Source organism: Camelina sativa, chromosome 10, assembly GCF_030686135.1.
Source record: "Camelina sativa cultivar CO46 ecotype springtype chromosome 10, ASM3068613v1".
Classification (NCBI taxonomy): domain Eukaryota; kingdom Viridiplantae; phylum Streptophyta; class Magnoliopsida; order Brassicales; family Brassicaceae; genus Camelina; species Camelina sativa.
The window spans coordinates 24,215,424-24,240,754 of NC_141889.1; the positions used below are offsets into that span (position 1 = coordinate 24,215,424).

The 25,331-nt window shown below is 39.7% G+C and overlaps 1 non-coding gene and 4 pseudogenes across 4 annotated transcripts; 4 read left to right on the plus strand and 1 right to left on the minus strand.

Moving 5' to 3' along the window:
- Positions 1–398: 398 nt before the first annotated feature.
- LOC147937277 (uncharacterized) lies at positions 399–1,978 on the plus strand (annotated as a pseudogene).
- A 4,833-nt stretch (positions 1,979–6,811) lies between these two features.
- Positions 6,812–8,320, plus strand: LOC104719568 (phenolic glucoside malonyltransferase 1 pseudogene; annotated as a pseudogene). Its single transcript, XR_015568220.1, has one exon. The product of XR_015568220.1 is annotated as a phenolic glucoside malonyltransferase 1 pseudogene (transcript).
- Positions 8,321–9,033: 713 nt separating this feature from the next.
- Positions 9,034–9,900, minus strand: LOC104774690 (large ribosomal subunit protein eL21z/eL21y pseudogene; annotated as a pseudogene). The gene has a single exon (XR_015568627.1). The product of XR_015568627.1 is annotated as a large ribosomal subunit protein eL21z/eL21y pseudogene (transcript).
- Positions 9,901–10,088: 188 nt separating this feature from the next.
- Positions 10,089–12,376, plus strand: LOC104719572 (phenolic glucoside malonyltransferase 1 pseudogene; annotated as a pseudogene). Its single transcript, XR_015568626.1, has one exon. The product of XR_015568626.1 is annotated as a phenolic glucoside malonyltransferase 1 pseudogene (transcript).
- Positions 12,377–23,871: 11,495 nt separating this feature from the next.
- LOC147937278 (small nucleolar RNA R71) lies at positions 23,872–23,973 on the plus strand. The gene has a single exon (XR_015569784.1). It is a non-coding gene; the product is annotated as a small nucleolar RNA R71 (small nucleolar RNA).
- The last annotated feature ends 1,358 nt before the right edge of the window (positions 23,974–25,331 follow it).

Below are 25,331 nucleotides of genomic sequence, written 5' to 3' on the forward strand. Positions count from 1 at the left end.
CCTATATACAATATATATAGATTAAACAAAAATGATAGAATTTTATAACACAATATGCATATCATATCATGATATCTATGATTTTTTTTTAATATAATTTTAGATTTCATTAAAATACAAACAATAGAACGATACTTAAAAGATCATTCACCTCTCTTATTTAAACCAATCAAATAATGCCATATCATATTAAATAAAATAGATATTAATAGATCTTTTAAAAAATCATTAACCAAAATTAAATTTGGTTAATGATGGGCATATGTACGTTTTCGTAATTTAATTGTTATTTTGTAATTATTGTTCCTACAAAATTGAATCCTTCTATTCTACGTAGCATATATATAGAACATTACCAAAGAAATGGATTATCTATCCACCAAAACATTACCGAAGAAATGGATTCATCACTAAAATTTATCCACGTCGACCGAGTCACTCCTTCAAACTCTGACTCATCGGAGTCACTCACTCTCCCACTCACTTCTTCGACCTTCGCTGGTTCAAGATCCATGCAGTCGAACGAGTCATCTTCTTTCGACGAACCGAGGTAACTCGCTCTTTTTTCGACTCAGTCATTGTCCCCAACCTCAAAACCTCTCTTTCTTCGTCCCTCTCTCACTGTCTCCCCCTCGCCGGCCAACTCGTCTGGAAACAACTTGATCCCAAACCGAGCATCGTCTACTCTCCAAACGACGCCGTTTCATTAACCGTCGCTGAGTCAAACGCCGATTTCTCCCGTTTAACTGGTAAGGAACCATTTTTCTCCACCGAGTTACACCCGTTAGTCCCTAGGTTACAAAGCTTCGACGACTCGGCCTCGGTCATGTCGTTTCAAGTTACGTTGTTTCCAAACCAAGGGCTTGTTAGTTAGATAGTTAAGATCCTATGAGATCTTGGATATATGTTAATAGGAATATCTCTAGAATATCTCTTAGTATAGATACGAACCTATCTCCACACATTGTACTCTATATATACCTTTCTATGTGAATGATAATCTGGACGGAGTTTCACTTATAACATGGTATTAGAAGCCCTAGTCTACAACTAATTTTGCTCGATCCATCTCCGCCTCCTCTGTTTTTCATTCTTCTCTTATTCTTTTTCTTTGTCTTCCTTCCGTCTTCTCTTTGCTTTCTCTTCTCTTCTGCATAATTTTTTTGCGATTCTTACTATTTGCGTAACGCCAAAATCTGATAAACCTTTTGGCATCTCACAAATCAAGGCGTACATCCCGATTACCCTTGACATGACCAAAATGAATTATGACGTGTGGAGAGAACTTTTTGAGACTCATTGTCTCTGTTTCGGAGTTCTCGGCCACCTCGACGGCACATCCACTTCAACTCCGGCGACACAACAACAGTGGAAAGAACATGATGGCCTCGTTAAAATGTGGATTTACGGCACAATTTCAGAGTCCATCCTCGACACAGTTCTCAAAACCAAATCCACCGCACGAGAACTTTGGCTCACCATCGACGACCTCTTTCGTGACAACAAAGAGGCGCGCGCAATAGAGTACGACACTGAACTCCGCACTCTCACCATCGGTGACTCTACCATCGCCGAATACTGCAAACGACTTAAGACACTTGCCGATCTCTTAGCCAACATTGACTCTCCGGTCACTGATCGCCAACTCGTCATGTATATGCTGAACGAACTTAATGACAAGTTCGACTCCATCATCAATGTCATCAAGCACAAGTCACCGTACCCGTCATTTACCATCGCACGATCCATGCTGCAATTAGAAGAGACCCGTCTGTCCAAGCACGTGAAACCCACTCCGAGTCCGCCGTCTGACACATCCTCACCGAACATCTTGTGCACCACAACGGATCAATAGTCTTCACGCAGCAATCAGTCCGGACATCAGGGTCGCGGATACAGAGGTCGCGGTCGTGGCGGTTCTCAGAACAGAGGATGTGGTCGCTACAATAACTCCTGGTCAGATCCACACCAACCATGAGGTTACGGTCCTCAACCGTATCAATCACCATACTACGCACCACACCCTCCTTACTACGGTCTGTCGCCACCACCTCCGTACTACGGTCCCTCTGCTCCACCGGTCCATCAAGCTCCCACTCAATCTCGTCCTCACGGTGAAGCTCACGTCACTCAGATGCTGCCTCCAGCTTCTCCACAACTGACGTATCTTCCAACTGCGCTGACCAATGCTCTCCAAACGATGTCTATTCAGGATCCCAATGCCACACCTTGGGTCATGGATACGGGAGCTACCAACCACATCTCGGCTCAACCAGGTATTCTACGTACACCTTTTAGTTCGAGTCATTTACCTAGTGTCATTGTCGGAAATGGATCCTCTGCCAAGGTCACGCATGTTGGTAATGGTATTCTACTAACACCATTTCATTCTCTACGCCTTCAAAATGTCTTAGTTTGTCCCTCTATCATCAAAAACTTGATCTCGGTCCGACGTTTTGTAACAGATAATAATTGTTCTGTAGAATTTGACCCATTCGGTTGTTGTGTTAAGGACCTACTGACCAGGACCAAGCTCCTCCGCTGCAATAGCCCGGGCCCTCTCTACTCCGTCACACCATACCACAACTCGGCTCCCATTCAAGCTTTTGTTTCTGTTCCCGCACGTAGTTCGACATGGCATCACCGCCTGGGTCACCCTGGCAATGCCGTTCTTCAACATGTTCACTCTTCTAATAATATCTCTTACAATAAGACCGACTTGAGAACTTTGTGTCAAGCGTTTCAGCTTGGTAAACACATCTGGTTTCCGTTTTATTCATCAAACAGTTCTGTTTCTCAACCATTTGATCTTATTCATTCTGATATTTGGACATCTCCCGTTTTGAGTGTTACTGGTATCAAGTATTATCTCATGTTCATTGACCATTACACACATTTCATATGGGTTTATCCATTGCAGCGAAAGAGTGATACATTCGGTAATTACCTACACTTCTCTGCGTATGTTAAAACACAATTCAACCGCACCATCAAATCCATTCAATGCGACAACGGTGGTGAGTACAATAATCGGGAGTTCTTAGCACACTTATCCTCGGTCAGTACAACGATCCGCTTCTCTTGTCCTCACACGTCTCAACAAAACGGTCGGGCGGAACGGACACTACACATAATCAACAACCTCGTTCGTACCCTCCTCCACCAAGCATCACTACCACTCTCGTATTGGGTTGAGGCTCTATTCACTGCCGTTTACACAATCAATCTCCTTCCTTCTTCGGTGATTAACAGTGAGGTGCCATACACGAAGCTGTTCAACATTCCACCACGGTACGATTACCTTTGCACATTCGGGTGCTTATGCTATCCGAACACACTGGCCACTTCTCCACACAAGCTGGCGCCACGGTCCACTCCCTGTATCTTCCTCGAGTACCCAATGAATCACAAAGGCTATCGCTGCATGGATATTGCAACCCGTAAGATCATACTCTCCCGTCACGTAACCTTTGATGAATCGGTGTTTCCTTTTTCGGCATTTTCCTCAGCCACTATCCCACCGATTCCTGTGCCTAAACAGATCCTTCCCGTGCCTCCCATTCCACAGTTGACCATCACTCCACCTGTGGAGCCACCTATACCAAATATCGTTCCCCCCGCACATCCGATGGTCACCCGTAGCAAAAGTGGTATCGTTAAACCACGAATTCCATTATGTCTCCATACAGATGTAATTTCGCCATTACCAACATCACATATTCAGGCTGCAAAGGATCCGTTTTGGAATGATTCTATGACACAAGAGTATAATGCTCAGATTAAAAGGCGTATGTGGGATCTTGTGCCCCGGCCAAAGGCTACTAATATTGTGCGTTCTATGTGGCTTTTCAGGCATAAATTTGATGCGTAGTGCAAGCTCACCCGCTACAAGTCTCGGTTGGTCGCTAATGGGAAGTCACAACAACTCGGAATCGATTGTGATGAAACGTTTAGCCCCGTGGTTAAACCGGCAACCATACGCGTTGTTCTTTATGTTGCGGTAGCTCGAGATTGGCCGCTTCATCAGTTGGACGTGAAAAACGCTTTCCTCCATGGTGATCTCAAGGAAACGGTCTACATGCACCAGCCTCCGGGATTTGTTGACAAGTCTAAACCCGACCATGTTTGCCTTCTCCGCCGCTCTCTGTATGGACTCAAGCAGGCGCCTCGCACCTGGAATACTCGGTTTGCTACGTACGCTCGTCGTATTGGCTTTAAGCAAAGCATATTGGATCCCTCTCTATTCATCTACCGCCATGGTCTAGATCAAGCATATCTTCTCCTCTACGTAGATAACATCATCGTTACTGCTTCTTCTGACCAGCTCCTTCGCTGCATCATCGCTTCTCTCAGTACGGAATTCGAAATGTCGGATCTCGGGTTCCTTCACTACTTTCTCGGCATCTCGGTCACACGCAACGCCTCCGGTTTATTTTTGAGCCAACACAACTACGCCGCAGATATCCTTCATCGAGCCGGTATGACTAATTGCAATATCAGTCAAACGCCGGTTGATACAAAGGCTAAGCTTGCCGCTGCGACTGGCGCTCTGGTCAAGGATCCATCACTTTATCGAAGTCTGGCGGGCGCCCTTCAATACCTTACGTTCACTCGACCGGACATTGCTTATGCAGTTCAGCAAGTTTGTTTGTTCATGCATGATCCCCGAGAGTCACATCTTACTGCCTTGAAGCGAATCCTCCGTTACGTTAAAGGCACTCTTTCACATGGCCTCCAAATTCACTGTTCCTCCATCATTGACATGGTTGCCTACACCGACGCTGATTGGATCGGTTGCCCTGACACGCGACGGTCCACTTCTGGCTATGGTGTCTTTCTTGGTGATAGCCTCGTTGCATGGTCTGCCAAACGACAAGCCACGACGTCTCGATCCAGTGCTGAGGCTGAATATAGGGGTGTTGCGAACGTTGTTGCTGAAGCGACGTGGTTACGGGGTCTTCTTGCTGAAATGCACATTCATATCCCGAAGGCAACTCTTGTGTATTGTGACAATGTTAGTGCAGTCTACATGTCCTCCAATCCGGTTATGCACCAACGGACGAAGCACATTGAAATCGACATCCACTTTGTTCGTGATAAGGTGGCCGTCGGTGAGATTAAAGTTTTACATGTCCCATCCGCACACTAGTTAGCGGACATCTTCACCAAAGGATTACCCTCGCCACTATTCTTGAGTTTCCGGGACAGTCTGAACGTCCGCTCCTCCGGTACACCGACGATCAGAGTGCGGGGGCGTGTTAGTTAGATAGTTAAGATCCTATGAGATCTTGGATATATGTTAATAGGAATATCTCTAGAATATCTCTTAGTATAGATACGATCCTATCTCCACACATTGTACTCTATATATACCTTTCTATGTGAATGATAATCTCGACGGAGTTTCACTTATAACAGGGCTTTGCATCGGCGTAACAGCACATCATGCCGTTTTAGATGGGAAAACGACAATCAGTTTTCTCAAATCTTGGGCGCACATATGTAAACATCAAGATTCTTCTTTACCTCAGGATCTGATTCCGTTTTACGATCGCACGGTCATAAACAGTCCATCAAATGGCGATATAAAGATTTTGAACTCATGGCACACTTTGGTCAAAATGTTCACCGGTAAAGAACCAGAAAACCCCAAGAGTTTAAAGCTCTGTCCGTCCCCGGTGATTAGTCCTGACGCAGCGCGGTACACTCTTGAGCTCACTCCTGAAGATATCCAAACCCTTCGGGAGAGCACGGTCATAATGATCGACATTTGTTATTGCTTACTCGTACGCCATAGTGTGTGCTTCATAAGAGCTCGAGGTGGAGAACCGAATAGAACGATTGGATATGGTTTCTCGGTAGATTTGGAGTATCTATTTGAATTCTATTTTCGGATGGGGTAGACCTGATAAAGTGATGATTGTATCTATACTGGTGAAGAAAATGTGATTTCTTTGGCGGAGAGTAGTGTGGAGGTTGCCTTCTTACGCAAGAAACAAGAAATGGACGGACTAATTGATTTGCTCCATCATGGACACCTTTCCTTTACATGAATAAAACTGATCTCCTGTTTGTTGATGGATGTATTGTAGCTTTTATTTGAGGTATGGTAGGTTGGTGTATTGGAATTTTTGTTCCGATATCAGTCCAACAAAATTTTTTGAGGTCTCGACTGTTTGTGTGCGATCCATGATGAAATAGAATGATACGTAAAATAAGTTGATACAATATGTAATGTTTCATTTTCTGTTAAATTTTGAACAAAGTTTAGAAGCCAACAATAGAATTGTTTAGAAGCTAAAAATGCATGAGAATGGTAGAGATAATTGAAAAAAATTTGAACAAAGTTTTAAACCCAAAAAAAAAAAAAAATTGAACAAAGTAAGCGGGAACGAAGAAATGTGCCGACATAAAAAAACAAATTGTGCCGACATAAAAAAAAACACAATTGAAACAATGAAATGAAGTGTATCAAACAAAGATGACTACTTTTATTAGAATATAATCAATATATCAAATGAGTTTTCTATGGTATGTGTGAGGTTAATAATTTTCAAATATATATTTAATAACCAATCAATAATTGATATGATGAAATGAACAATTTTCATCATCAAAATTTGAAAAAAAAAAATAGAGAAAAAATGTTAAAAATTGTAAACAGTTGACCCGTTTTGGCTTTGGATTCATGATTCAATATTTTTTAATATGTAAATAATGAGTGGCTCTGTTGTGTTATCCTTTTTTACTTACAGTAATAATATTTATCTCATATATATACAAACGACGATACTGTATTAGGATTTCCATCAATACTACAAGAAATGGATTCATCAGTAAATATCATCAACGTGGAGCGAGTCTCTCCCTCAAACTCAGACTCGTCCGAGTCACTCACTCTCCCACTCACTTTCTTCGACCTTATCTGGTTCAAAATGCTTGCAGTCAAACGAGTCATCTTCTTTCGACTCACCGCAGCCACTCGCACTTTTTTCGACTCAGTCATCGTCCCCAACCTCAAAACCTCTCTCTCATTATCCCTCTCTCATTTTCTCCCCCTCGTCGGCCAACTCGTCTGGAAACAACTTGATCCCAAACCGAGCGTCGTCTACTCTCCAAACAATGCCGTTTCATTCACCGTCGCCGAGTCAAACGCCGATTTCTCCCGTTTAACTGGTAAAGAACCATTCTTCTCCACCGAGTTGCACCCGTTAGTCCCTGAGTTACAAATCTCCGACGACTCGGCCTCAGTCATGTCGTTTCAAGTCACGCTGTTTCCAAACCAAGGGTTTTGCATCGGCGTAGCAGCACATCATGCCGTTTTAGATGGGAAAACGACAACCAGTTTTCTCAAATCTTGGGCGCACATATGTAAACATCAAGATTCTTCTCTACCTCACGATCTGATTCCGTTTTACGATCGCACGGTCATAAAAAGTCCACCAAGTGGCGATATAATGATTTTGAACTCATGGCACAGTTTAGTCAAAATGTTCATCGGTAAAGAACCAGAAAACCCCAAGAGTTTACAGCTTCGTCCGTCGCCGGTGATTAGTCCTGACACAGTTCGGTACACTCTTGAGCTCACTCCCGTAGATATCCAAACGCTTCGGGAGAGGCTCAAGAGAGAGTCATCATCCTCCTCTTCCTCGTCAACACAGCTTCGTTTGTCGACGTTTGTGATAACATATTCATATGCGTTAACTTGCGTAGTTAGAGCTCGAGGTGGAGATCCCAATAGACCTGTCGGGTGTGTGTTTGCTGCGGATTGTCGAAATATAGTCACTCCACCGATCCCATCGAGTTATTTCGGTAATTGCGCCATTGGTGTTGGTAGAATGTCATTAACTGCAGATACGTTTATGGGTGAAGAAGGGTTTTTGGCTTCTACAAGGTTGGTGAGCGAATTGGTTGAGGGACTGGACGAGGGTGTGGTGTGGAAGATCCCAGATGTTGTTGAGTTATCTAGAAGTCTTCCAAAAGGAGCACAGTTTCTATCTGTTTCGGGTTCGACCCGGTTCGGAGTATACGGGTTGGATTTAGGATGGGGAAGACCGGAGAAAGTGGTGGTTGTGTCGATTGATCAAGGCGAAGCGATTTCCTTGGCGGAGAGTAGAGATGGAAATGGCGGTGTGGAGGTTGGCTTCTCTCTCAAGAAACATGAAATGGATGCTCTCATTGATTTGCTCCATAACGGACTAAAAGTTTGACCACTCTTTTCTTCAAAATAAAATTGTAAGAGCATCTCCAGTAGTATAATTTATTATAATTTTCACATTTTTTAAACTTAAGAACTTCATTAAGAGATTTTTCAATGACTTCTCCAATGGTAAAACCTTATTAGAGCATCATCATTAAACAGCCCTTAATGGGTTTGTTAACTTTAAATTAACATTAAATTTAATACTAGTTTAATTTAAACCTCACTAACTATGTATATTATATATATATATATATATATATTTTTTTTTTTTGTCTGACAGCTTTAATAGATTAGCTCAAAGGAAGTCAACTCGAAAAAAAATTGTTTACAAAGCTAACATACCGTGGTTCGGTACAATTTTTTTATGTCAAGAAATTCGCTTTAGCATTTGCGCTACAAAAATAAGAGAAAAAGAAAAAGTAGAGAACTCTTCTTTGTCACACTTGATCTGGTCCGAATAAATTGAGAAGACCGGTCATTCGGAAGGAGAAAACACAGGTCTAAGTAGTCAGTGAGTAAAACTACGTCGCTATTGCCCGCACCAAATCATACACTTCATCGCCCAAACTAAAAGCTTCAACCTCTCCATATAACATAGATAAATTACATCGAAGGTTCACTCCTCCATAGTAGGTGGGTCACTAACTATGTATATTAGGTTTTCTCCTTCTATTGGTGAACCTTAAATATGAGTGTATTAAGAATTAAAAGTTAATTATTTATAGAAAATGTGTTTTTTTAATATAATTTATAATGTAACAAATGTTGGTTAGTATTTATACAAAATAAGAATAATAAAACTATAAATTATAATTACAATACATCTTATAAAAACATAAATATATTACATTATACATACTTCTAAACATATGTTACAATACATAGAAAAACAAACTAGTCTATTTTTTTCTTCTTTTTTTTTTTTACTGCAAACTCCTGTTATATAAAATATTCTTAGTCGAAAACAAAGTTTCAAGTCACTACAAAACATATGAAGACAGAGGAGCTTCCAAAACATAAGAAAGCAGAGAACTAATAGCCTCCCTTGAGATCGTTGACAACATCGTAAGGGATTGGAGTCACAGTCTCCAAGGTCATTTCTTCGACCATGACTCCTGGTTTGGGTCCTTTAGGCTGTCTCTTGGTGCTTATTGTCTCACCATTGGCTATGGCTGCAGCTTTGAGCTCATCATTCTTCTTCTTCCTCAGCTTGAACTCCTCAGCACACCTTGATTGCTCCACACGCACATGAATCCTCTTCCTTAGGATCCTATTGCCAATCTGTTTGTTGACTTCAACACCGACGGCGGGTTTGGTGACGTTGCAGATGCGACCAGTACGACCATGATAGAACTTGTGAGGCATACGCTTGTGGATCGTACCATTCACCTTAACAACGACGTAATCGCCGACCTTGAAGGTCCTTAAGTAAGTCGAGAGTGGAATGTAACCCTTCTTTCTTAACGGCCTCGCGAACAGATTCCTCGTTCTGGCACGAACTCCATGACCTGCCGGCATTTTTCCGTCTCTTTAGTCTATTTTTATCTATTTTTGGTTTTACATACCCCTTATTTCATTCTCAACATTCCTTTTTGGCCAACTTACTTTTCACCAACCCACTTTGGTCTTTCTTTTTTTTGGCATCACGCAAAGATTGTAACAGCCCTCTCTTTGTCTAGTACAAGATCTTTACTGTGCTTATCTACAGACCTGATATTAGCCACAAAATTTTATAGAATCCATACAAAGAAGATATGCCAAAGAGATTCTTACAATTTCAAAATCATGTTCGTCTGTTTCTATAGCTGTACCACTTGCTGTCACAGACTCTTCCTAATTTTATTTTATTTCTACAGGGTGTAATGCTTCAACCATCACTCGAGATTGGTCCCGAATTTTTCTAATACACTCTTGCGCTCACTCTTTGTGAAAATATCGAAACGCTTCGTTAGGGACTGACGAGAGAGTTTTCCTCCTCATCTTTCGGATCCTCACAGGAGCTTCGCTTGTCGACATTTTATCAAGTAAATACATTTTTGATAAAAAGAGACTATCACAAACAGGTGACCAATAAAACTTTGTAGCATTTTATCACAAACAACAAGAGACTATCACAAACTCATTAACGAATATACATGATGAATCAAGCTTTCTTAAGCCAAAGTAAAATGTGTGATGATGAACCTGGTCTGAAAAAGTTTGATAAGCCAAAGTCTTTGGCTTTAAGCTGCGAATTCTCATTCTTGGGAGTGAAGTTCTGATGATAAAGCAGTAATCAACAAAACATTCGCACACGTAAAACAGGAGATAATCATATGAAGGCAAAAAATAAGTTGATACAATATGTAATGTTTCATTTTGTGTTAAATTTACTGGCCAACAATAGAATTGTTTAGAGCTAAAAATGCAAGAGAATGGTAGAGATAATTCAAATAATATTGAACAAATGAGTTTTCTATGGTATGTGTCAGGTTAATAATTTTCAAATATATATTTAATAACCAATCAATAATAATTGATATGATGAAATGATCAATTTTCATCATCAAAATTTGAAAAAAAAAATAGAGAAAAAATGTTAAAAATTGACCAGTTTTGGCTTTGGATTCATGATTTAATATTTTTTAATATATATATAATGAGTGGCTCTGTTGTATTATTCCCATCAATAGTACAAGAAATGGATTCATCAGTAAATATCATCAACGTGGAGCGAGTCTCTCCTTCAATCTCAGACTCGTCCGAGTCACTCACTCTCCCACTCACTTTCTTCGACCTTCTCTGGTTCAAGCACCATCCAGTCGAACGAGTCATCTTCTTTCGACTCACTGAAGCAACTCGCTCATTTTTCGACTCAGCCATCGTGCCAAACCTCAAAGCCTCTCTCTCCTCATCCCTCTCTCACTATCTCCCACTCGCCGGCAAACTCGTATGGGAACCACTCGATCTCAAACCGAGCATCGTCTACTCTCCAAACGACGCCGTTTCATTCACCGTCGCCGAGTCAAACGCCGATTTCTCCCGTTTAACCGGTAAGGAACCATTCTTCTCCACCGAGTTGCACCCGTTAGTCCCTGAGTTACAAAGCTCCGACGACTCGGCTTCGGTCATGTCGTTTCAAGTCACGCTGTTTCCAAACCAAGGGTTTTGCGTAGGCGTAACTGCACACCATGGCGTTTTAGATGGGAAAACGACAACCAGTTTTCTCAAATCTTGGGCGCACATATGTAAACATCAAGATTCCTCTCTACCCAAAGATCTGACTCCGTTTTACGATCGCACGGTCATAAAAGGTCCACCAAATGGCGATATAAAAGTTTTGAACTCATGGCAGACTTTAGTGAAAACGTTCATGGGCGGTAAAGAACCAGAAAACCCCAAGAGTTTAAAGCTTCCTCCGTCTCCCGTGATTAGTCCTGACGCAGTTCGGTACACTCTTGAGCTCACTCCCGAAGATATCCAAACGTTTCGGGAGAGGCTCAAGAGAGAGTCCTTCCCCCTGTCAAAGGTGCTTCGTTTGTCGACGTTTGTGATTACATACTCATATGCTTTAACTTGCTTATTTAGAGCTCGAGGTGGAGATCCAAATGAACCTGTCGGGTTTGTGTTTGCTGCTGATTGTCGAAAAATAGTAACTCCGCCGATCCCGTCGAGTTATTTCGGTAACTGCGCCGTCAGTACGTATAGAATTCCATTAACCGCAGATACGTTTATGGGTGAAGAAGGGTTTTTGGCTTCTGCAAGATTAGTGAGCGGGTTGGCTGAGGAATTGGAGGAGAGTGTTGTGTGGAATATCCCAGATTATGTAGAGTTTTTTAGTAGTATTCCACTAGGTACAAAAATTGTTTCTGTTGCCGGGTCAACCCGGTTTAGTGTATACGGGATGGATTTCGGGTGGGGCAGACCGGAGAAAGTGGTGGTTGTGTCAATTGATCAAGGCGAAGCGATTTCCTTGGCGGAGAATAGAGATAGAAAAGGCGGTGTGGAGGTTGGCTTCTCTCTCAAGAAACATGAAATGGATGCTCTGATCGATTTGCTCCATAACGGACTAAAAGTTTAACCACTCTTTTTCTTGAAATAAAACTGTACCTTCCTTTTTTGGCCAACTTACTTTTCATCAGCCCACTTTGGTCTGACTTTTTTTTAACATCACGCAAAGATTGCAACAGCCAACAGCCCTCTCTCTCTTTAGTACAAGATCTTTACTGTGCTTATCTACAGACCTGATATTAGCCACAAAACTTTATAGAATCCATACAAAGAAGATATGCCAAAGAGATTCTCACAATTTCAAAATCATGTTTGTCTGTTTCTACAACTGTCCCACTTGCTGTCACAGACTCTCCCGAGTTTGAGATGCATGCATCGCAATCGCATGCTGCCAACTGTGATGAATTGATGGACAAGACTGCAATGGTTTACTTGGTCTATTTGAGATGAAACATTAGGTTATTTGATAAAGTTGTGCATTTTATGGCATTTAATGATTTTAGTAGGGTTATAATAATGAGACATTTAAATATGTAGTGGGCTTGATAAGTAACTAACCCAAATCTTATCAGTAAGAAAAAGAAAGGACTCAGACATATCACCATGCTACATTAGTATATTACATTCATTATTAATAATTATTACTTACATTTTTTATTTATACATTAACTCTTACTTGTGTATGAAAAATTGACATGTATTTGGCATATAAATTTAGTTAGTCATCATAATGATATCAAACACATGTATATAGCATATAATATAACTATATATAAATTAAACAAAAATGATTGAATTTGATAAGAAAATGTTCATATCATGATATCTATGAAATTTTTCAATAGAATTTTAGATTTCATTAAAATACAAACATTAGAAAGATACTTGTTCATTCAACTCTCATATTTAAACCAATCAAATAATGCCATGTCATATTAAATAAAATAGATATTAATAGATATTTTAAAAAGTCATTAACCAAAATTAAAAAATATTAATTTAAGTAAATCTAAACCTTAATTCTCCTTTATAAACTCAAACTAATATATAACTTTATTTAGTTATAAAAATATAAACCCTAGTTCTCATTTATCAACCCAAATCGACATATAATATTCTATTTTAATTATAAAATCTAAATTTTAATTTTCATTTGTCAACCCAAACCGACATATAATTCTGAATAATTATAAAATCAAAACACTAACCCTCCTTTAATTTATAAATCCAAACTAAAACCATAATTTTTATTTATAAACCTAAACTCACGTATCATTTAATTGTAAAATATAAATTTTATTTATAAACCTAAACCAGCATATAACCTTGTAAATCAAACTTAATATATATATAAAAATATATTTAAAAATAAAAAATATGAAATTTTAAATTTATTCATTTTTTAGCTGGCATAATCTGATTGGTTGAATATAAAAAAGTTGAACAAAAGGGTTCATCCTAAGGGTGAATCCAAGTATTTTTGATGAAGCAGAAGCACGAAAAGAAAAAAAAAGACTTGTTTTTTACGTTCCCGGGAAGCTAAAGAAACAAGATTCTATGTTTTCTTCACGAAAAACAGAGGAAAAACTCTGTTTTACTACACGAAAAGCAAAGGTTTGAGACTTGAAAGAATAAGCTATTTTGCAAAACTCAAATTTGTAAGATAACTCTTTATTAATTCAATTCAAGGATTTTTCTCTTTACAAGAATTAGAGGTCTTATTTATAGAGCAGCTAAATCAACCTGAAAAGGAAAACCTAAAAGAAATATAAATTTGAGACAAAAGGAAGATCAACAAAAAAATAGAAAACTAACAAAAACAAGAAGGAAAACAGAGAATTCTAGAAGCTTGTGTAATACTTAAAGATTTTCTACATCAGATCTTCCAGGGTAGAAGAAGATTTGACCCCCAATCTGGCTCATTATTGCCCCCATGATAAGGAAATAAATGTTTTATGTTGAAGACGTCCGATGTTCGAATATGATCCGGCAATCGAAGCTTATACGCATTTGCATTGATACGGTGAATGATCTCCACATGTCCTATCTTATGAGACTTCAACTTGTTGTATTCTCGCACCGAAAATCGGTCCTTTGTCAAGACCACCCACACAAGATCACATGGCTGGTAATTCACTTCACGGCGATGCTTATCGGCGGCTTGTTTATAAGAACGTACTGAAGACTCCAAATGGTTGTGTGCTTGTTGATGAAAGATCTATAAATTTTCCACAAAGTCCACTGCTTGTCCATGGAGATGTGATTTATCTGGCATCGTAGACAAATCCAAAGGACTTCGAGGCATAATCCCATAAACCACATGAAAAGGGTTGAACCCCAAGGTTTTGTTGTTGGCATGATTATGTGCAAACTCGACCAGTGGTAACTTCGATTCCCACGTCTTGATGTTATTGCTGACATGACTACGCAACATAGTACCCAAGGCTCAATTTGTGACTTCGGTTTGACCATCCGTTTGTGGATGATAAGCGGAGCTGATGTTAAGACTTGTCCAAGGATCTTTCACACCAAACGCCAAAAATAGCTCTGGAAACGAGTGTCGCGATCCGAAACAATGGAGGTAGGGAGGCCATGAAGATGGTAAATTTCATGAAAGAACAATTGTGCCACTTAGACAGTATCAGTTGTTTGTTTACATGGCAAAAAATAAGACATTTATGAGAAGTGATCAACAATCACAAAAATTGAATCGTTACCTCTTTGAGTACGAGGAAGGCCGAGTACAAAATCCATACTAATATCAATCCATGGCTGTGTAGGAATTGTTAAAGGCATGTATAAACCAGCATTAGGCGCCTTGCCTTTAGCTTGTTGACTTGCACGACACCTTTCAACAAATCGCTCAACATCCCTTCGAAGAGAAGGCTAAAAGTAACATGTCGTAACTAGTTGGAGATTTCGGTCTCGTCTAACATGTCCTTCGGAGTGGGGTTCTTCAAGGATTTTCAAACAAAGGCTGCAATCAAGAATGCATAATTGGTTCCCTTTAAACAAGAAACCATCTTGTAATATGAAATCTTTGTGAATACCACTTTTCACTTCAGCCCATATACAAGCAAAATACGGATCTGTGACGTACAACTCACCAAAAGAGGAAAAGCCAGAAACTGAATTATGCATAGTTGTGAGAAGATTGTGACGATGGCTTAAAGCGTCAGTGACTCGGTTCAGATTTCCAGATTGATGTTTATTTGTAAATGTGAATTGTTGGAGAAATGCAATCCACGCTGCATGTTGAGATGAAACCTTCGCTTGACTATCAAGGTGGCGTAGAGCATCATGATCTGTGAAGAGAACAAAATCACGGTGATAAAGATAATGCTTCCAATGTTTTATGGCTTGGATTATAGCATAGAACTCCACATCATATGTGTTGTACCGGCTTTGAGCACCCAATAATTTCTCACTAAAATAGGCTACGGATCGAGTTTGTTGACTAAGAACAGCTCCAATTCCAAGATTAGAAGCATTACAATGCAACTCAAAATTTAAGGAAAAACCAGGAAGAACGAGAACCGGTGTGGTTGTTAATTTGTGTTTAATGACTTCAAATGCTTGATCCCCCATTTCTGTCCACTCAAACTTTCCTTCACGCATGCAGTCCGTAATCAGAGCCATAATGCTGCTAAAATGTGGAGAAAAACGTCGATAAAAAGATGCAAGACCGTGGAAGCTTCTTACTTCTATAATTTTTCGTGGGATAGGCCATGACTTGATGGATTCTTGGACAAGTCAACAGATAAACAATCCTTTGAAATCATATAATCCAAGAATAAGACACAATCTGTTCCAAAATGGCATTTGTGCTTCGCAACAAAGAATTGTTTTTTCCTTAAGACACCTAAAACTTCTCAGAGATGATGCATATGATCATCCAAAGAAGAACTGAATATGAGTATATCATTAAAATATATATTACCACAAACTTCCCAATGAAAGGACGAAACACTTGATTTATTACCCTCATAAATGTACTAGGGGCGTTCGATAACCAAGACATAAAAAGCCATTCAAACAGTCATTCTCGAGTCTTAAAAGCTGTTTTCCATTCATCACCGAGGCGAATCCGAATATGATGATAACCGCTTTATGAGATCGATTTTTGAGAAGATTTTGGAAGTACCAATTTGGTCAAGAAGGTCGTCTAGTCGTGAAATAGGAAAATGGTAACGTATGATTATCTTATTGAAGGCACGATTATCAACACATACACCAAGAGCCATCTGTTTTAGGAATCAACAAAGTGGGAACTGCACATGGACTATCTTGTTGTTTTTTGTTATTGTTCGTTCCCAATCAAGAATGCATAATTGGCTCCCTTTAAACAAGAAACCATCTTGTAATATGAAATCTTTGTGAATACCACTTTGCACTTCAGCCCATATACAAGCAAAATACGGTTCTGTGACGTACAACTCACCAATAGATGAAAATCCAGAAACTGAATTACGCATAGTCGTGAGAAGATTGTGACGATGGCTTAAAGCGTCAGCAACTCGGTTCAGCTTTCCAGATTGATGTTTAATTGTAAATGTGAAATGTAGGAGAAATGCAATCCACGCTGCATGTCGAGATGAAACCTTCGCTTGACTATCAAGGTAGCATAGAGCATCATGATCTGTGAAGAGAACAAAATCACAGTGACAAAGATAATGCTTCCAATGTTTTATGGCTTGGACTATAGCATAGAACTCCACATCATATGTGTTGTGCTGGCTTCGAGCACCCGATAATTTATCATTAAAATAGCTACGGATCGAGTTTGTTGACTAAGAACAACTCCAATTCCTAGATTAGAAGCATCACAATGCAACTCAAAATTCAAGGAAAAATCGGGAAGAACGAGAACCGGTGTGGTTGTTAATTTGTGTTTAATGACTTCAAACGCTTGATGCGCCATTTCTGTCCACTCAAAATTTCCTTCACGCATGCAGTCCGCAATCGGAGCCATAATGCTGCCAAAATGCGGAACAAAACGTAGATAAAAAGATGCAAGACCGTTGAAGCTTCTTACGTCTGTAATTGTTGTGGGATAGGCCATGACTTGATGGGTTCTATCCTGGACACGTCAACAGATAAACCATCCTTTGAAATCATATAATCAAAGAATAAGACACAATCTGTTCCAAAATGACATTTGTGCTTTGCAGCAAAGAATCGTTCTTTCCGTAAGACACCTAAAACTACTCGTAGATGATGAATATGATCATCCAAAGAAGAACTGAAATATGAGTATATCATCAAAATATATTACCACAAACTTCCCAATGAAAGGACGAAGCGCTTGATTTATTACCCTCATAAACGTATTAGGGCCGTCCGATAACCCGAAAGGCATAACAAGCCATTCAAACAGTCCTTCTCGATTCTTAAAAGCTGTTTTCCATTCATCACCGGGGCGAATCCGAATCTGATGATAACGCTCTTGAGATCGATTTTTGAGAAGATTTTGGAAGTACCAATTTGGTCAAGAAGGTCGTCTAGTCGTGGAATAGGAAAACGGTAACGTACGGTTATCTTATTGAAGGCACGACTATCAACACACATACACCAAGAGCCATCTGTTTTAGGAATCAACAAAGTGGGACCTGCACATGGACTAAGACTCTCGCGAATATGACCTTTAGCCACTAAATCTTCAACTTGACGTCTTAGTTCTTCATGATCTTGTGGACTCATCCGATAATGAGGTCGATTAGGGAGCGTAGCTCATGGAACCAAATCAATATTATGTTGGATATCACGTATGGTGGAAGCTCACTAGGTAGCTTGGTTGGAAAGACATCTTGAAACTCATGTAAAAGCGTGCTCAATGCAAGATTAGGAGAGTAGCTTGGTAAACAATCACTTGCAACTGAGAGTAAAGCAAAGGAAAACCCGGTCTGGTGAAACTCTTCTTCAAAGTATCACAAGAACAGATCAAAGCGAGTTTGAACAAAGACTTAGTCATTGGAGTATCCTTATGGGGCGTGGTCAAAGGCGCAGAAGGTTCCTTTGGCAACAATGTGATTGTTCGATTATCGTACATGAATCTATAAGAGTTGCGCTTCCTGTCATGAGTGGTTTCTCTATCATAATGCCATGGTCTTCCAAAAATTAAGTGACTCACGTCCATAGTCAAAACATCACAATAGATCTTATCCTTGTAAATCGAACCAATAGAGAACGAAACAAGCGCTCGATGTGTTACTCGAGATTTTGTCCCTTCTTTTATCCACATGAGTTTGTATGGATAAGGATGTGCTTCTTTTTGAAGGCCCAATTTGCGAACTGCATAGTCCGAGATTATGTTGTGGCAGGCACCAGAGTAAATAATGAACCAACACACTTTACCTTTAACCGTACAAGTCAACTGAAAAATATTTGTGCGAAGCCATGGTTCCTCCATAACTTGGGGTGCTAAACAGATGCGGCGAACCACCAAAAGAGGACCTGTATCACCGGTAAGATATGTGTTCTCAAGGGTATTTGTCTCCTCAACATCATCGTTGTAAGTACTATATGATGGATCAAATTCCTCAATTAAGAGACCTCGTCTTGATTGATTTGGACATGCAGTTTGTCTGTGACCTGGTTCTCCACAAGTGAAACAACGATATGATGGTGTACGTGTAGAACGACAAAGCGTTTGATCCTCTGTTGTAGCTGGTGCTCGATTAGAAATAGTAGAACACGAAGTATTCGCAATTAAATCTGTGTTTTCCTGTAACAGCCCTTTACCCACGTTCTGGTCTTGTAGTGAAGAATTGCGAGACCTTGTAGACGCATTCAAGTTTCTAGAAGATGAACCTAATTTCTGTTCAATTCTAAAATTCCAAAGGCAACGTTTGGTCCCCGGAAACGGCGCCAAATTGATCAGCATGTCAATTAAAACCCAATGTGTACTCCACCACGATCTAGTGGTATCGTTGTAACACTTCAGGATCGAATCCACAGAGACCAAACAATTGCACTATGAAACTATGAAGATCAAATATAGCTAAGACAAAAGAGGAAGTTTGTGAAGCAAGTAATAATTAAACAAACGGAAAGTAAATAAGTTGTTTCTAAATCAAAAAGGAAATATTGGGCACAGGGAATCTATGGGGAATATAATCTCGGACTAAGGTGGTTAGATGGGGATGCATTAGACACCGTCCTAGAACTCAAATCATGGTTGTAAAGCTAACCTACTTTCGCAGCGTTAACTATCTATGCAATGAATTCACTAAACCCTAAACCGTTGTTTGGATCTCGCAAACCAAACAAGCAATAAAAGTTCAAGTTTGATCTGTTCACAAGGTGCCTCAACTTCAACTTTTGTTGGCTAAGGTCCACCTTGCTCACCTAAGTTATTTTCCAGCAACTCAACAACACTTTTGGTGCCACGATGAATTAAACCTATGATCATAAACTAGGTAGCTAATCTAGTTTAGGCTTTAAGAACAACTATAGATGAAGAACAAAAGAGATCAACCCCAAATCTAAAACACCATCATTAGAGAATTATAAACCCCTTTGAAACCCAAAACCCAATAGATAAACTACTCAGCCATAGAGAAACAGAAACAACAAATCAAAGATGAAGAAAGCATAATTGAATTGCAAAAAAATAGAAAATAGGGTTTAGAAATCTTCTCCAAGGTGTCAAAAAGGATTAGAGATCTTCTCCCAAAGTTTACAAGTGCTCAAAGGCTGCGTAGAATAAAAGTTGACTTTCTAAAGGTCGTGCCTCGTGCTTAAATACTAAAATAAAACCCTAAAAGTCGGTTTAAAACGAAAAAAGAAAAATTGTATCGGGCTCGGGGTCGGTGGATCTGAATGTGGATCAGCCGATCCAGGATGCTTTTTCTGTGTTTGCTCCATCTGCTTGCTAGTCCGATCAGTCTTCACCAAATTGGTTCCAGATGCTTATTTTCATCCCAAAGCGCTCAGATTCCTTCCAAAGTCACCTAGAACCTGTATAAACTCATAAAAGACTAAAAAGACTCTAAAAGCACACTTTGACTCAATAAAAGACTCAAAACAAACCTAAAAACTATGGTTAAAACCTATAAAATACCGACACGTCAATTCCCCCGGACTTGAATCTTTGCTTGTCCTCAAGCAAGAACAAACAAAAACTCAAGATCAGAGAAAATGTTTGAAAGTGAAAACTCACATATTCTTGGGAACCTATTCTTTGCACACTTCATCAAATCAAATTAAGAACTACTTTTTGTACTTTGCCCATGATTAGTATCAACACTCCCTACTCCGAACTCCACAACCTTAAAGAACCTTCAGTCTCCCCATCATTGTCTCTCTACATCAGATTAGTAAAAAGGTGCGGTCTTACCATGGGAGTATCGATCATTGAAATTTTTGACTCCTTCAACCTTTAAGTTCCCAAGACTTCCTTCATATGCTCCATTTCCTCTCTCTTTTCTCACTTCCAAAAGATTGATTTCTCCCTAATTTTCTAGGGTATCATTGTTTTATTTGTATCAATCCTTTGCTCTTTTCTTGCGGACAGGTTTTCATGAGCTCCAAAGGATGTACGGGTTTACGCACAACCCTCGGTTTACTTCTTTATTACCTATATCCTCCTCTTCTTCTTCTTCTTTTCTTTTCTCTTTTTCTGTTTTTTTTTTACTCAGTAGTGAAGGGAAGAGAGAGGGGAAGCATACTTTGCAAGGAGATGCATGTCTCGTGAGGCTTGAAGGGACGATTCTTGGCCGATATATGCGAAGCCCCAAGGAAAGAAGTTAAATCCGGTTAAGTCCTTTCAAAGCTAGAGACAACGCAAGATCAACTGAATGTCCTCTTCAGTGAGGGTCTTTTGGGGCATGTTGATTCTTCTCATGTTCGTTCCAAGCTTCATTCAAAAATCAAAAGTACTAAAGCAATCATAAGAGTGTTAATTCAAAGCAAAGACTCCTAGAAATGATCATAGTTTCCCAAAAAAAATTTTCTTTAGAATAAAAAGACTCAAAGAAAAGAAAAATCAAAAAGAAACAACAAAAGAAATCGACATTGGTAACCTGGAGACACCCCTCCCCCGGACTTACTTCACACCGTCCCGGTGTGAAAGCAAAGCCAGAAAAAGAATGAATCCCACAAAGAAAAATAAGAAAAAAAAATGAAAAAGAAAAAGTAAAGATAATAAACAAAAATCGGTGATTTCGCATCTGGTGTTGGAGTAGTGTTGGAAAGGGTGGGGAACGACTGATCGAAAACATTATTGAACTTGGAGATACCTGCAGCAAACTAACGGGATCGATCAATATGTAAGGAGGATCGATCGATCTGTAAGGAGGATCGACCGATCCAAAGCTCCTAGAACAAAAGATTTTGCATCTTCTGCGTTTGGAACTTGTTCCTGAAAACACTTAACATCGGACGTGATTTCACCGTAACAAATCCTAAAAACAAACCAAAATCCTAAGACAAATAAAAAAAATAAAGGGTAAGCCAGCACAAACCCCATGGGTTGCCTCCCATAAGCGCTTGGTTAAGGTCTATAGCTTGATCGTGGTTTTAGGTGTCAAGTGATGGGAGGATGAGAACTTGTGTCAAAACAAGCTCTCCCATTCGTCATCTTAAGCTCGAGAATCTTTTTCATCATATCATCCATTGCTTCTTGGCATTTCTCTTTAAACTCCGGAGTGAGGATGGATGTAACCTTAGAAAAAGGCCGAGACTTTCCTTTACACTTCAACTTATACTCAATGGTGTCTCTAACATATATCTGGGGTACCAAAGTTATGTGAAGATCGCGTATTACTCTCTCTATCTTTGGCTTGTCTCTCTTCTTAACCTTCTTAGACCTCTTCTCAGAAGAATGAGTTTTTCCATCCATGACTTCGTTGACCTCATTCTTTTTACCATTCTCTCCCATTAGCATGACATCCACCTTCTTCTCATCTTCTACAGTTAGACAATGTTTTGTAGCTTCATTTGTAGTGACTGTGTTGTAGAAGACTTTATCATCAATGTTAGATAAAGTGATCCTCTTATTCGGCAAGTCAACAATTGTTCCCACTGTTGCTAGGAAAGGTCTCCCAAAAATCAAAGGCATAACAGAACCCTCGCTCATTTCTACAACATGAAAATCTGTAGGAACCAAACAACTCCCAACTTGAACATCTAAATTACTAATGAAGCCTTGTGGAGTCGTGGTGACAGCATTTGAAAACTTAAGATGGACCTTATAAGCCTTCATATCGTCAATCCCCAACCTCTCTGCAACAGCTTTAGACATTACATTCACACTGGATCCAATATCATAAAGGGAATCCTCAAAATTCACTCCTAAGATGGAGCATGGAACAACAAATTTTCCTGGATCTTCTAACTTGGGTAGTCTTTTCAAAACTGGAGCATGAATGTTCTTCTTCTCTAGGGCCAAAAACGCCTTAACCTCCACCAAATCCTTTTCTTCAACCACAACATCATTGTAAACCTTCCTAAACAAAGAGATATGCTTTACTGCCTCTGTAAAGGGAATGTCAGCAGTGAACTCACTCATAACTTCTTTGTACCGATCATACTTCTTTTCATCCAGAGGTTTCTTCACATGTCTTCTTGGAAAAGGAATTTGTGGCCTATAGGGCTTTGGTTCCACAAGAAGTGATTCCTTGGTATTCATAATAGGAGTAGATGAATCAAAATTCCCTATTCTTGCAGCATGGATTGGCCGATCAACAGAAGGAGTGAAATTTTATGAGACAGGCTCTGCAACAACGACAGGATCGACTGATCTATAGGGGCGATCAGTCAATCCAACTTCTATGGGGATCAAACTCGAATTATCAGAATAAATAGGACTGGTCAATCTATGCTCAAGACTGATCGATCCTGGCTCTACGGAAGCCAAACATGAGTTGATCACAGCACAACTCAGCTCATCTTCAATCCCACCATGGAGTGTTATAGCATTGCATGACTCTTTATGCTTAGAGCTAGAAGAAATAGCAGAGGCTCTCTTATCAATGGAATCAACACGTGAACTTAACCTCTCAAATTTCCCATTCAAATCATTGTACATGCTATCAATTTTGACATTAATCTCAGCAGAACTTTTCTTATGGCCGTCCAGTAGTGCTTGCATCATCAATTCGAGTTTCTTATCTTGTGGAGCTGCAGATGGAGCATGATATCCTTGGACATTTTAGCTATTAAATCCAGCACCCTTGTTCTAAAATCCTTGCGGGAAGTTACCTTGTTGATTATGTGGAGGATACACCTGATCTTGAGAATTTTCAACGTTGGTGTTTCTGTAAGAGAGATCAGGATGATTTCTATAATTCTGATTAAACCCATGATTCTGATAGTTCCCTTTTCCTCTTACATAGTTCAGCTCCTCTGTTCCCATAAAACCTGAATTTACTCCAACTTGCTGATAAACACCCGTCTGCCCGTCGCACATGTTGATAGCTTGTTGATCTCTCTTCAAAAGAAGGTCTACCTTAGCAGTGAGATTCTTAATAACATCTGTATTCACGGAGCTAACAACACGCACAGAACGATCATACTCATGACTATGACTGTTGTTACTCGCTGCAAGGTTTTCGATCAAGAGGTTTGCTTCAGCGGCAGTGTTAGTAGAAAAATCTCCTCTGCTGGCGGTGTCGAGTGCCATCTGATACTTCTGGTCAATTCCTCCATAAAAGATGTTTATAAGATTCTCTTGTGAAAAGCCATGATGGGGACAGTCCCTCATATACTCCTTGAATCTCTCCCACGCTTCACAAAAAGAATCCATACCACCTTGTGAGAAGGTAGTAATCTTTGCTCCTTAACATAGCTGATCGTGACTTAGTGTAGAAGTGGTTTAAAAACGCTGCTCTACATTGCTCCCAAGTGGTAAGTGATCCTCGGTCCAAGAGATTTAGCCATCTCAAAGCCTTATCTCCTAAGGAGAATTGGAACAAAGTCAACATGAGGTAATCATATGGAACTCCATTAGACCTTGTCATACTAGCCAATCTCTCAAAAGCTTCAATATGGTCCAGAGGGCTCTTTGAGGCTAATTCATTAAACACACAATTCTGGACCAAATTGATTAGGCTATGCTTGATCTCATAATCTTTTCTCGCAGGAGCTGGTGGTTGGATCACAGATCGATTCAGAAACAGCCTGTTGTGAGCTTCTTCATCTCTCAAGGTAGCTCACCTAGCTGGCGGATTGGGTTGGCGAACCTCTTCATTGTCTTCGGCCATCTTATCGGAATCGACTCTTGCTTTTCGGTTCTCTCGTTCCAGTCGTGCTAACTCCTTGTTTCGCAGATTTTGCAAATCAGTAGGCTTGTGGCTTCTTGTTTGCATAAACCTGAAACACAAGCGAAAGAGCTCAAGAACTAATTAGTAAATAAAAATAAAATATATCTTAGACTAAATTCAATTCTAAAATTCCAAAGGCAACGTTTGGTCCCCGGCAACGGCGCCAAATTGATCAACAGGTCAATTAAAACCCAATGTGTACTCCACCACGATCTAGTGGTATCGTTGTAACACTTCAGTATCGAATCCACAGAGACCAAACAATTGCACTATGAAACTATGAAGATCAAATATAGCTAAGACAAAAGAGGAAGTTTGTGAAGCAAGTAATAATTAAACAAACGGAAAGTAAATAAGTTGTTTCTAAATCAAAAAGGAAATATTGGGCACAGGGAATCTATGGGGATTATAATCTCAGACTAAGGTGGTTAGATGGGGATGCATTAGACACCGTTCTAGAACTCAAATCATGGTTGTAAAGCTAACCTACTTTCGCAGCGTTAACTGTCTATGCAATGAATTCACTAAACCCTAAACCGTCGTTTGGATCTAGCAAACCAAGAAAGCAATAAAAGTTGAAGTTGATCTGTTCACAAGGTGCCTCAACTTCAACTTTTGTTGGCTAAGGTCCACCTTGCTCACCTAAGTTATTTTCCAGCAACTCAACAACACTTTTGGTGCCACGATGAATTAAACCTATGATCATAAACTAGGTAGCTAATCTAGATTAGGCTTTAAGAACAACTATAGATGAAGAACAAAAGAGATCAACCCCAAATCTAAAACACCATCGTTAGAGAATTATAAACCCCTTTGAAACCCAAAACCCAATAGATAAACTACTCAGCCATAGAGAAACAGAAACAGCAAATCAA